This window comes from Mesoplodon bidens (assembly GCF_964165515.1).
Source record: "Mesoplodon bidens genome assembly, chromosome: 1".
Classification (NCBI taxonomy): domain Eukaryota; kingdom Metazoa; phylum Chordata; class Mammalia; order Artiodactyla; family Ziphiidae; genus Mesoplodon; species Mesoplodon bidens.
The window spans coordinates 173,869,866-173,884,641 of record NC_138176.1 but is presented as its reverse complement, the minus strand read 5'-3'; the positions used below and the strand labels follow the sequence as shown (position 1 = coordinate 173,884,641).

The 14,776-nt window shown below is 39.4% G+C and overlaps 1 protein-coding gene across 1 annotated transcript in view; it reads right to left on the bottom strand.

Moving 5' to 3' along the window:
- CTNNA3 (catenin alpha 3) overlaps positions 1-14,776 on the bottom strand; it is a 1,660,471-nt gene that overhangs the window by 1,537,127 nt on the left and 108,568 nt on the right. The gene's annotated exons all lie outside the window — the stretch shown is intronic.

Below are 14,776 nucleotides of genomic sequence, written 5' to 3'. Positions count from 1 at the left end.
AGGCTGTACTAGAACACTATTCTCAAGCAATTTCAAAGATACTTGGATAAGTAAGACTACAGTATATTAAACGACCACAAAAATAAGGGGAAATACATATGTAAAACTTCAAAACCGTCAACAAATATTTCTTTAGTATAGCATCATGAAATACAGTTCAAACTCTGTCAACTAGCTGGGTGGCCCTAGGCAAGTCATTTTTTCTTTCTAGGCTTAAGTTTCTTCAACTGTATAATAGCAATAACAGTATTAGCTACTTAACACAATTAAGTATAACACAGTTATACTTTATAACACTACATATATAGTTATATTATACAACACTATATATATATAGTAAATATATATACTATAACACTATATATATATAGTTATACTATATAACACTATAACACAGTTATAGTCAGGATTAATATCAGTGTCCACTATTGTGATCAACACTTTTTATGTGCTATCTCACCAGGAGGCATAAATACTAATATTATTATAGTTGCTTTTGTTATCATTAATACTAGATAGGCACTATGGAGATGTAACTTCTCTACTTCTATATATTAATGCCAGATAAATCTCCCTAAAGCACAGATATAGTCCTGTCACTATCTGACTCAAAATTTCCTTTGATGCCTCCATGTCCTTACTTTGCTTCAATGATGTCCAAAATCTATCCAAAATCTATCATCACAAGTTGATTTCCCACTTTGCTTTCCATGCATCCTTTGCAATCAATGATCAGGCTTTAAGGAGTTCCCACACTGGATGACCACTTTAAAAAGGCTGAACCAAAAAGGAAATTGAGAGGAAGTAGCTAAAGAGTTAAAGAGGGGAAATCAGGACTGTGTGGTACTCCATTATTCAAGGAAACAGGGTGTTTAAGAAAGAAGCAAATAATCAGCTGTGTCAAATGTGCTGAGAATTCAAGTCTGATGATGCTAGAGATATAAAAGTTTTCTAAAGACTTGTGAAAAAAAGATGATGAGTTCAATTTATACATGATAAGTATAAGGTAACACAAAAAAAGCCAAAAAGTAAATGGTTAGAGCACTAGTGTTGACCACAGTATGTACCACTTCTCACTGGAGAAAAAGTGAAAAGAGTTTCAACAAGTGTGTTGAGAATCACACATTCCCAAGAATGACCACTATTTGTGGGAGTGAGTTGAGCATGATTATCAATGTGTTAACATAGAAAAATGATTTAAAAGCACTCAGAGTTTGGCAGTGGAGTTTTATATGATAACTGAAAGTTGTCACCAAAGCAGTTATAATTAAAGTCATGAGAATGAAAATGCTCCCCCCAAAAAAAGGAGAGAAGAGAGGACAGAGAAGACCAAGACTAAGACTTAAGAAGAATCGTAGGAGACGAGGCAGAAGTCCACAAGGAAAAAGAAGGGGGGTGTGGAGAAGTATTAGGACAATTTAGTGTATAATGTGTTAAAAGAGAAAAGGATAAAATTTCGAGGTGAAAACATAAATGCCAAATGCAGCAGATGAATTGAAGAGAATTAAAATTGTGCAAATTAGAGGGGCAGAGTCAAGATGGCGGTGTAGGAAGATGCAGAGTTCACATCTCCCCACAACTAGGGCACCTGCCAGTGCTGGTGGGGGACCTCGACACCCAAGGAGACAGGAGGAACGTGCAAGCGAACTGGTAGGACATGAGGGGACTGAGGGGGGAGGAGAAATGGAGGCCGGACAAGACCAGTGCCCCAGAGGGGTGGCTGAGAGGGGGGAGGGGCTCCCATGCCTGGAGGGACACTCGGGGGCTCGGATCAGGGGAGTGCACCCAGCATTTCCCCTGCCCAATCAGCCGGGGAAGTCTGCCTGGCTCTTGGGTCAGGTCCTACACCCTCATAGGCCCCCTCTGGGCCACGTTGGTCCTTCGGGAGTAGGAGGGAGGCCAGGGGAGCACAGGAGAGGCAGGTAGGAGGGGCCCTCCAGGACCGGAGGAGTGGGAGAGGAGCAGAGGTTGTTGGCCCTGCCCACTCGGGCCGGGAAGCCTGCTGGGCTCCCACACCATGTCCCAAGTGTTCCAAGCCCCCCACTCCTAGGCTGCATTGGTCCTGGGGGCATAGGAGGAGGCCAGGAGGAGAACAGGAGAGGCAGGCAAAAGGGGCCCTCCAGGACCAGAGGAGCTGGAGAGGAGCAGAGGGCATTGGCCCCGCGCACTCGAGCCCGGAAAACCTGCTGATCTCCCAGACTGGGTCACATGCCTTCCAAAGCCCCCTCCAGGCTGCATGGGTCCTGGAGGCATAGGAGGGAGGCTGGGGGAGAACAGGAGAGGCAGGCGGGAGGGGTCCTACAGGACCAGAGGAGCAGAGAGCATTTGCCCCACCCACTCGGGCCCAGAAAGCCTGCTGGGATGGGGTCCCCCACAGGTCCCAGGTGGGGTCCCCTGCTCCCTGAGACCAAAGCTCCTGTAGTGGGAGCTCTAAGTCCAAACCACTGGAGTAACAGAGAACCTCAGACCCCAGGGAATATTCACTGGAGTGCGGTCTCCCAGAGGTCCTCATCTCGGCACCAAGACCCAGCTCTACCCAACAGCCGACAAACACCAGTGTTGGAAGCCTCAGGCCAAACAACCAGTAAGACAGGAACACAATCCCACCCAACAACAATAACAAAAAGTCAGATGGCAAAAAAATATGTCACAGATGAAGGTGCAAGGTAAAAACCTACAAGACCAAATAAATGAAGATGAAATAGGCAATCTATCTGAAAAAGAATTCAGAGTAATGATAGTAAAGATGAACCAGAATCTCGGAAATAGAATGGAGGCACAGATTGAGAAAATACAAGAAATGCTTAACAAAGATCTAGAAGAACTAAAGAAACAGAGAGGAACAACACAATAACTAAAATGAAAAATACACTAGAAGGAATCAATAGCAGAATAACTGAAGCAAAAGAATGAATGAGTGAGCTGGAAGACAAAATGGTGGAAATAACTGCTAAGGAGCAGAATAAAGAAAACAGAATGAAAAGAATTGAAGACAATCTCAGAGACCTCTGAGACAATACTAACCTCACCAACATTCGAATTATAGGGGTCCCAGAAGAAGAAAAGAAAAAGAAAAAGGTCTTAGAAATATTTGAAGAGACCACAGTGGAAAACTTCCCTAACATGGGAAAGGAAATAGTCACCCAAGTCCAGGAAGTGCAGAGAGTCCCATACAGGATAAATCCTAGGAGAAACACACCAAGAACATATTAATCAAACTAACAAAAATTAAATCCAAAGAAAAAATATTAAAAACAGCAAAAGAAAAAGTAACATACAAAGGAATCCCCATAAGGTTATCAGCTGATTTTTCAGCAGAAACTCTGCAGGCCAGAAGGGAGTGGTGGGATATACTTAAAGTGATGAAAGAGAAAAACCTACAACTGAGATTGTTCTACCCAGCAAGGATCTCATTGAGATTCGACACAGAAATAAAAACATTTTCAGACAAGCAAATGCTAAGAGAATTCAGCACCACCAAACCAGCTTTACAACAAATGCTAAAGAAACTTCTCTAGGCAAGAAACACAAGAGTAAAAAAAGATCCCCAAAACAAACCCAAAACAATTAAGAAAATGGGAATAGGAACATACATATCAATAATAACCTTGCATGTAAACGGGTTAAATGACCCAACCAAAAGACACAGACTGGCTGAATGGATATAAAAACAAGACCCATATATATGCTGTCTATAAGAGACCCACTTCAGACCTAGGGACACATACAGACTGAAAGTGAAGGGATGGAAAAAGATATTCCATGCAAATGGAAATCAAAAGAAATAGCTGGAGTAGCAATACTCGTATCAGATAAAATAGACTTTAAAATAAAGACTGTTACAGAGACAAGGAAGGATACTGCATAATGATCAAGGGGTCGATCCAAGAAGAAGATATAACAATTATAAATGTTTATGTACCCAATGTAGGAGCACCTCAATACATAAGGCAAATGCTAACAACCATGAAAGGGGAATCAACAGTAACTTTTAACACCCCACTTACACCAATGGGCAGGTCATCCAAACAGAAAACAATTAAGGAAACACAAGCTTTAAATGACACAATAGACCAGATAGATTTAATTTATATTTATAGAAGATTCCACCCCAAAGTGGCAGAATACACTTTCTTCTCAAGTGCACATGGAACATTCTCCAGGATAGATCACATCTTGGGTCACAGGTCAAGCCTCGGAAAATTTAAGAAAATTGAAATCATATCAAGCATCTTTTCTGACAACAATGCTATGAGACTGGAAATCAATTATAGGAAGAAGGCAGTAAAAAACACAAATATATAGAGGCTAAACAGTGCAGTACTAAATAACCAAGTGATCACTGAAGAAATCAAAGAAAAAATTTTAAATACATAGAAACAAATGACAACAATGACCCAAAACCTACAGGACGTGGCAAAAGCAATTCCAAGAGGGAAGTCTAAAGCAATTCAATCTCACCTCAAGAAACAAGAAAAACCTCAAATAAACAATCTAACACTATACCTAAAGCAACTAGAGAAAGAAGAACAAAGAAAACCCCAAGTCAGTAGAAGGAAAGAAATCATAAAGATCAGAGCAGAAATACATGAAATAGAAATGAAGAAAATGATAGCAAAGATCAACAAAACTAAAAGCTGGTTCTTTGAGAAGATAAACAAAGATGATAAACCCTTAGCCAGACTCATCAGAAAAAAAGGGAGAGGATGCAAATCACTAAAATTAGAAATGAAAAAGGAGAAACCAAAACTGACACGGCAGAAATACAAAGGATTATAAGAGAATATACAAACTATATGCCAATAAAATGGACAACCTGGAAGAAATGGACAAATTCTTGAAAAGGTACAATTCTCCAACACTGAACCAGGAAGAATTAGAAAATATAAACAGACCTATCACAAGTAATGAAATTGAAACTGTAATTAAAAATATTCCAGCAAATAAAAGTCCAGAACCAGATGGTTTCACAGGTGAATTCTATCAAACATTTAGAGAAGAGCAAACACCAATCCTTCTGAAACTCTTCCAAAAAATTGCAGACGGCGGAACACTCCCAAATTCATTCTATGAAACAACCATCACCCTGATACCAAAACCAGAAAAAGATATCACAAAAAGAAGAAAATTATAGACCAATATCACGGATGAACATAGATGCAAAAATCCTCAAGAAAATACTAGCCAACAGAATCCAACAACATATCAAAAGGATCATAACACCATGATCAAATGGGATTTATCCCAGGGATTCAAGGATTCATCAATATATGCAAATCAATCAATGTGATAAACCATATTGACAAATTAAGGAATAAAAACCATATGATCATCTCAATAGATGAAGAAAGAGCTTTTGACAAAACTCAACATTGATTTATTATAAAAACTCTCCAGAAAATGGGCATAGAGGGAAGCTACTTCAACATAATAAAGGCCATATATGACAAACCCACAGCAAACATCATACTCAATAGTGAAAAACTGAAAGCATTTCCACTAGGATCAGGAACAAGACAAGGATGTCCACTCTCGCCACCCTTATAAAACATTCTTTTGGAAGTCTTAGCCATGGCAATCAAAGAAGAAAAAGAAATAACAGGAATCCAAATTGGAAAATAAGAAGTAAAACTGTCACTGTTTGAAGATGACATGATACTATACATAGAAAATCCTAAAGATGCCACCAGAAAACTACTAGAGCTAATCAATGAATTTGGTAAGGTAGCAGGGTACAAAATTAATGCACAGAAATCTCTTGCATTCCTATACACTAACAATGAAAAATCAGAGAGAGAAATTAAGGAAACAATCCCATTTACCACAGCAACAACAAAAAAAAATACCTAGGAATAAACCTACCTAAGGAGACAAAAGACTTGTACTCTGAAAACTATAAAACCCTGATGAAAGAAATCAAAGATGACATAAACACAGGGAGAAATATAACATGTTCTTGGATTGGAAGTATCAATACTGTGAAAATGACTATACTACCCAAAGCAATCTACAGATTCAATGCAATCCCTATCAAACAAACAATGGCATTCTTCACAGAATTAAAACAAAAAATTTTACAATTCGTATGGAAACAAAAGACCCCAAATAGCCAAAGCGATCTTGAGAAAGAATAATAGAGTTGGAGGAATCATGCTCCCTGACTTCAAACTATACTATGAAGCTACAGTAATCAAGACACTACGGTACTGGCACAGAAACAGAAATACAGATCAATGGCACAGAATAGAAAGCCCAGAGATAAACCCACGCACATATAGCCAACTAATTTATGACAAAAGAGGCAAGAACATACAATGGAGAAAAGACAGCCTCTTCAATAAGTGATGCTTGGAAAACTGGACAGCTACATGTAAAAGGATGAAATTAGAACACTACTTAACACAAGAATACACAAAAATAAACTCAAAATGGATTAAAGACCTAAATGTAAGACCAGACACTATAAAACCCTTAGAGGAAAACAAAGGAAAAACACTCTTTGACATAAACCACAGCAAGTTCTTTTTTGACCCACCTCCTAGAGTAATGGAAATAAAAACAAAAATAAACAAATAGGACCTAATTAAACTTTAAAGCTTTTGCACAGCAAAAGAAAGCATAAACAAGATGAAAAGACAACCCTCAGAATGGGAGAAAATATTTGCAAATGAAGCAACTGACAAATGATTAATCTCCAAGATTTACAAGCAGCTCATGGAGCTCAATATCAAAAAACAAACAACCCAATCCAAAAATGGGCAGAAGACCTAAATAGACATTCCTCCAAAGAAGATACACAGATTGCCAACAAACACATGAAAGGATGCTCAACATCACTAATCATTAGAGAAATGCAAATCAAAACTACAATGAGGTATCACCTCACACCAGTCAGAATGGCCATTATCAAAAAATCTAGAAACAATAAACACTGGAGAGGGTGTGGTGAAAAGGGAACCCTCCTGCACTGTTGGTGGGAATGTATATTAATACAGCCACTATGGAGAACATGATGGAGGTTCCTTAAAAAACTACAAATACAACTACCATATGACCCACCAATCCCACTACTGGGCATATGCCCTGAGAAAACCATAGTTCAAAAAGAGTCATGTACCACAATGTTCATTGCAGCACTATTTACAATAGCCAGGTCATGGAAGCAACCTAAATGTCCATCGACATATGAATGGATAAAGAAGCTGTGGCACATATATACAATGGAATATTACTCAGCCATAAAAAAAACGAAATTGAGTTATTTGTAGTGATTTGGATGGACCTAGAGTCTGTCATACAGAGTGAAATAAGTCAGAAAGAGAAAAACAAATACCGTATGCTAACACATATATACGGAATCTAAAAAAAAAAAAAAAAAGGTACTGATGAACCTAGTGGCAGGGCAGGAATAAAGACGTAGACATAGAGAATGCGCCTGAGGACACAGAGCGGGTGGGGGAAGCTGGAGCGAAGTGAGAGTGGCATCAACATATATATACTACCAAATGTAAAATAGATAACTAGTGGGAAGCAGCCGCATAGCACAGGGAGATCAGCTCGATGCTTTGCAATGACCTAGAGGGGTGGGATAGGGAGGGTGGGAGGGAGACTCAAGAGGGAGGGGATATGGGGATATATGTATGCATATGGCTGATTCACTTTGTTGTACAACAGAAACTAGCACAATATTGTGAAGCAATTATACTCCAATAAAGATGTATTAAAATAAATTAATTAGAAATTTTAAAATTAAAAGTAAAAAATTTGTGCAAATTAATTGTATTAAACAACTAGGTCAAAGCAGAAAAATAGACAAGGTAAAATAGCATTAGAAGTTAAGAAGAAAGTACTATAGACTAAAAGGAAATGCAATTTTTATTAAGTATTTGCCAGTCATCAGGCAGGGGTAAGCTAATATGAGTGAAGAAAGAACCAGTGAAAAGGAATATGAACGTACAGCCTAGAGGGAAAAAAAAGATAATTGTAGAATAAAAGTCTCTCAAGAGAGGAGAAGGGATGAGCTAGGATCCAAGTAATGATTGGAAAGATTAGTTTTAAAGTGTAAAAAGGAACACCACTTCCTTGGAAACTGAAGAAAGAGATGAGAAGAAAAAGTCAAGGACAGCAATTCTAAGATACTTATTGCTGACCCTGAGAAATCGTTGACAGCTTAATGCACTCCTTAACACTTGAGTTTGCAACAGAACAATAATGTTCAGGCCTGTTTTCCATGAGCATAAACTTTTTTTTTTTTTTTTTGGCCGCACAGCATGCAGGATCTTAATTCCCCGACCAGGGATCGAACCCGTGCCCCCTGCAGTGGAAGCTCAGAGTCTTAACCACTGAACCGCCAGGGAATTCCCAAGCATAAACTTTAGATTACTTGTCAGCATTACTCCTACTCTGTTACCTTTACACATACTTATGAAATAACTACAGCACAGTACCATCCCTCTAGCAAAGTGCCACACTAGCAAAGCTATGGCTAATATATGAATCATGCCTTTGATTTCAAACTCTACTAGCTGAGGTTTCAGACAAAATTTTAGTTTCTAGGACTCATCACTTACAAATTAATCTGTTAACATGCATTTATTCTTTGCTCCTGTCTTTGAATTATACATGAAAGTAAACGGTATATGGGTTACAGAATTTCTCTTACTTTCAAAACTGACATGACTGGTATTTCTCAAAACATCAGTCTGTCTGTATGTCATAGTTCCAGCACATCAAGTGATTGAAATTGAGAGGGCTGCACACACACATTAAGTACTTCCCAACTGCCTACACAACACTTCAAGATGGGTGACTCTGAAGAGTTTGCTGAGGATATCAAATGCACCATAAGAAAAGCCTGCTGCTGGGATTAACAGATACAAACTACTATACATAAAACAGATAAGCAACAAAGATTTACCATATAGCACAGAGAATTATATTCAGTATCTTATAATAACCTATAATGGAATACAATCTGAAAATATATATATAACTGAATCACTTTTGCTGTATACCTGAAACAAACACAATATTGTAAATCAACTATACTTCAATTAAAAAAAAAAGTCTGCTGCAGATTTTTCAAGTGAACGCTAAGGGATGCCATGTTGAGTATTTTCCAGCAATTAGTAGTTTACAAGCAATGTAGCTAATTAGCTCATCAGTCTTCAATGGAAGTGTTTCCATAAACATTCTGCCAGCTACAAGACACCATGCATGCATGTTAAAATGTGTTTGAACAAGAGTTCATCATCCTCTTTCTAATGAAGAATGAACTGCAATGCCTAAAGCACACTGTACTTGGTTGAAAAGATTATAGTATTCGTGACTTTATGCTTATCTAAGAACACTCTTATAATAACAGTTAAATACACACAACATCAACATAGCAATAGATGGAAATAACAAGGCAGCAGCTGTTGCCTTTGAAACCATATATAGGCTGTGACTAAATGGTGGTAAATACCAAACATGTTATCTAGGTCCCAACTGCAACGTTGTTGAGCAGAGTGGTTGGGGCTAACCTGTTACTTAGGGATGGTTAACTAAAAATGAACTTCTATTTTCTTTTATTAAAAAATGTTCCATAGGGAATTCCCTGCTGGCCCAGTGGCTAGGACTGCGAGCTCTCACTGCCAGGGTTCAATCCCTGGTCAGGGAACTAAGATCCCCACAAGCCATGTGGCGTGGCCAATCAATTAATCAATCAGTAAAAGAACTAAAATTTAAAAAAAAAGAAAAAGAAAAAAAAGAAAGAGAAAGCGAAAACCATCCAAAAAAAAAAAAATGTTCCATAGATCTGAGTTTCAAAAGATAAGATCTTTCAACTCAGGTCACCCAAAATGGACACCAATAAATTTCTTAAATCTCTACTTCCCCTAGGAAACAATTTATTTCCCTCTACCAAAAGAAAAAAAATGCATTGAATAATCAGGAAGGCAATAGGTAACATTTTAAAGGTTCAATATTGTAAATTCTATAATGGCATTTCTTGTTTGAGTACTCAAGTATTCTGATAGGAAGACTAATTACACTTTCAAGATACCATTTTCCAGGAATAACCGTTTCTAGAAGTAATTGTTTTCTCTGACTAATATGGATGATAGTAAGTCTTCATTCCTAACTCCTGCTGGGAAAAAAAATGCAAACCTAGGGTTTTGCAAATCATGAAGTTAAAGAACTGTGGAAATGTAGAAAGAGGAATAACTTTTTAAAATACCCTGAATACATATATTATGCACAAGAGGAATGTGTACATTTTGCTTGTTTATTTCTCACTGGGAAGGGAGATAGTCCCCTAGCTACAAGCCACATCATCTACCCTGTTAGAAATACTCATGAGCCATGCAAAGTGGGGCAACTGTCAGCTGCTGCTGGCCTAAGCTTTACAAACATGCCATTAGTTGGGAGGCTCCTACATTAGTAGACTAGATAGCATAGCATTTCTTTCAGTATAAAATACTATAGCCCCATATTTGAGAAGAGCTATATTAATTAGAGGGCCCCTGATGGATTAAAAAGCTCCTCATTTATTGGCTCATGGTGGCCTTGGTGGAGACCCACAATTAAAACTAGATGGGGAGGTTGAGGAAGATGGCAGAAGAGTAAGACGCGGAGATCACCTTCCTCCCCCCAGATACATCAGAAGTACATCTACACGTGGAAATGCTCCTATAGAACACCCACTGAACTCTGACAGAAGACCTCAGACCTCCCAAAAGGCAAGAAACTCCCCACGTACCTGGGTAGGGCAAAAGAAAAAAGAATAAACAGAGACAAAAGAATAGGGACGGGACCTGCACCAGTGGGAGGGAGCCGTGAAGGAGGAAAGGTTGCCACACACTAGGAAGGCCCTTCGCGGATGGAGACTGCAGGTGGCGGAGGGGGAAGCTTCGGAGCCGCGGAGGAGAGCACAGCAACAGGGGTGCGGAGGGCAAAGCGCAGAGATTCCCACACAGAGGATCGGTGCCGACCAGCTCTCATCAGCCCGAGGGGCTTGTCTGCTCACCCGCCAGAACGGGCAGGGGCTGGGAGTTGAGGCTAGGGCTTCAGAGGTCGGATCCCAGGGAGAGGACTGGGGTTGGCGGCGTGAACACAGCCTGAAGGGGCTAGTGCGCCACATCTAGCCGGGAGGGAGTCCGGAAAAAAGTCTCGAGCTGCCGAAGAGGCAAGAGACTTTTCTTCCCTCTCTGTTTCCTGGTGCGCGAGGAGAGGGGATTAACAGCGCCGCTTAAAGGAGCTCCAGAGACAGGCGCGAGCCGCGGCTATCAGCGCGGACCCCAAAGACGGGCATGAGACGCTAAGGCTGCTGCTGCAGCCACCAAGAAGCCTGTGTGCAAGCACAGGTCACGATCCACACCTGCCCTCCTGGGAGCTTGTGCAGCCCGCCACTGCCAGGGTCCCATGATCCAGGGACAACATCCCCGGGAGAACACATGGCACGCCTCAGGCTGGTGCAACGTCACACCGGCCTCTGCCCCGCAGGCTCGCCCTGCATCCGTACCCCTGCCTCCCCCTGACCTGAGTGAGCCGGAGCCTCCGAATCAGCTGCTCCTTTAACCCTGTCGACCCTACATACAGAGGCGGGTCCAAATCCAAAGCTGAACCCCGGGAGCTGTGAGAACAAAGAAGAGAAAGGGAAATCTCTCCCAGCAGCCTCAGGAGCAGCGGATTAAATCTCCACAATCAACCTGATGTACCCTGCATCTGTGGAATACCTGAACGATTCAGCCCAAAATGAGGAGGTGGACTTTGGGAGCAAGGTATAGTATTTTTTCCCCTTTTCCTCTTTTTGTGAGTGTGTATTTGTATGCTTCTGTGTAAGAATTTGTTGGCATAGCTTTGCTTTCACCATTTGTCCTAGGGTTCTGTCCGTCCGTTTTATTTCTGTTTTTTGTTTGTTTATATTACTTTTTAAGAAAATTGTTTTCTTAATACTTATTTCTTATTTTAATAACTTTATTTCATTTTAACTTACTTTATTTTATTTTATTTTATTTTATGCTCTTTCTTTCTTTATTTTTTTCCTCCCTTTTATTCTGAGCCGTGTGGATAAAAGGCTCTTGGTGCTGCAGCCAGGAGTCAGTGCTGTGCCTCTGAGGTCAGAGAGCCAAGTTCAGGACATTGGTCCACAAGAGACCTCCCAGATCCACATAATATAAAATAGCGAAAATCTCCCAGAGATCTCCATCTCAACACCAAGACCCAGCTTCACTCAACGAACAGCAAGCTACACTGCTGGACACCCTATGCCAAACAACTAGCAGGACAGGAACACAACCCCACCCAGTAGCAGAGAGGCTGCCTAAAATCATAATAAGACCACAGACACCACAAAACACACCACAGACGTGGACCCGCCCACCAGAAAGACAAGATCCAGCCTCATCCACCAGAACAAGGCACTAGTCCCCTCCACTGGAAGCCTACACAACCCACTGAACCAACCATAGCCACTGGGGACAGACACCAAAAAGAACGGGAACTACGAACCTGCAGATTGCAAAAAGGAGACCCCAAACGCAGTAAGATAAGCAAAATGAGAAGAAAGAAAAACACACAGCAGATGAAGGAGCAAGGTAAAAACCCACGAGAACTAACAAATGAAGAGGAAATAGGCAGTCTACCTGAAAAAGAATTCAGAATAATGATAGTAAAGATGATCCAAAATCTTGGAAATACAATAGACAAAATGCAAGAAACATTTAAAAAGGACCTAGAAGAACTAAACAGGAAACAAGCAACGATGAACAACACAATAAATGAAATTAAAAATACTCTAGAAGGAATCAATAGCAGAATAACTGAGGCAGAAGAACGGATAAGTGACCTGTAATATAAAATAGTGGAAATAACTACTGCAGAGCAGAATAAAGAAAAAAGAATGAAAAGAACTGAGGACAGTCTCAGAGAACTCTGGGACAACATTAAATGCACCAACATTCGAATTATAGGGGTCCCAGAAGAAGAAGAGAAAAAGAAAGGGACTGAGAAAATATTTGAAGAGATTATAGTTGAAAACTTCCCTAATAAGGGAAAGGAAATATTTAATCAAGTCCAGGAAGCACAGAGAGTCCCATACAGGATAAACCAAGGAGAAACACGCCAAGACACATATTAATCAAACTATCAAAAATTAAATACAAAGAAAACATATTAAAAGCAGCAAGGAAAAAACAACAAATAACACACAAGAGAATCCCCATAAGGTTAACAGCTGATCTTTCAGCAAAAATTCTGCAAGCCAGAAGGGACTGGCAGGACATATTTAAAGTGATGAAGGAGAAAAACCTACAACCAAGATTACTCTACCCAGCAAGGATCTCATCCAGATTTCATGGAGAAATTAAAACCCTTATAGACAAGCAAAAGCTGAGAGAGTTCAGCACCACCAAACCAGCTTTACAACAAATGCTAAAGGAACTTCTCTAGGCAAGAAACACAAGACAAGGAAAAGACCTACAATAACAAACCCAAAACAATTAAGAAAATGGTAATACGAAAATACATATCGATAATTACCTTAAATGTAAATGGATTAAATGCTCCAACCAAAAGACATAGACTGGCTGAATGGATACAAAAACAAAACCTGTATATATGCTGTCTACAAGAGACCCACTTCAGACCTAGGGACACATACAGACTGAAAGTGAGGGGATGGAAAATAATATTCCGTGCAAATGGAAATCAAAAGAAAGCTGGAGTAGCAATTCTCATATCAGAAAAAATAGACTTTAAAATAAAGACTATTACAAGAGACAAAGAAGGACACTACATAATGATCAAGGGATCGATCCAAGAAGATATAACAATTGTAAATATTTATGCACCCAACATAGGAGCACCTCAATACATAAGACAAATGCTAACAGCCATAAAAGGGGAAACTGAGAGTAACACAATCATAGTACGGACTTTAACACCCCACTTTCACCAATGGACAGATCATCCAAAAAAATTAATAAGGAAACACAAGTTTTAAATGATACATTAAACAAGATGGACTTAATTAATATTTACAGGACATTCCATCCAAAAACAACAGAATACACATTTTTCTCAGGTGCTCATGGAACATTCTCCAGGATAGATCATATCTTGGGTCACAAATCAAGCCTTGGAAAATTTAAGAAAATTGAAATTGTATCAAGTACCTTTTCCGACCACAACGCTATGAGACTATATATCAATTACAGGAAAATATCTGTAAAAACTACAAACACATGGAGGCTAAACAATACACTACTTAATAACCAACAGATCACTGAAGAAATCAAAGACGAAATCAAAAAATACGTAGAAACAAATGACAGTGGAGACACGATGACCCAACACCTATGGGATGCAGCAAAAGCAGTTCTAAGAGGGAAGTTTATAGCAATACAGTCCTACCTTAAGAAACAGGAAACATCTAAAATAAAAGAACTAACCTTACACCTAAAGCAATTAGAGAAAGAAAAACAAAAAAAAACCAAAGTTAGCAGGAAAGGATCAGATCAAAAATAAATGAAAAAGAAATGAAGGAAACGATAGTAAAATCAATAAAACATAAAGCTGGTTCTTTGAGAAGATAAACAAAATTGATATCCATTAACCAGACTCATCAAGAAAAAAAAGGGCGAAGACTCAAATCAATAGAATTAGAAATGAAAAAGGAGAAGTAACAACTGACACTGCAGAAATACAAAGGATCATGAGAGATTACTATAAGCAACTCTATGCCAATAAAATGGACAACTTGGAAGAAATGGAGAAATTCTTAGAAATTCACAAC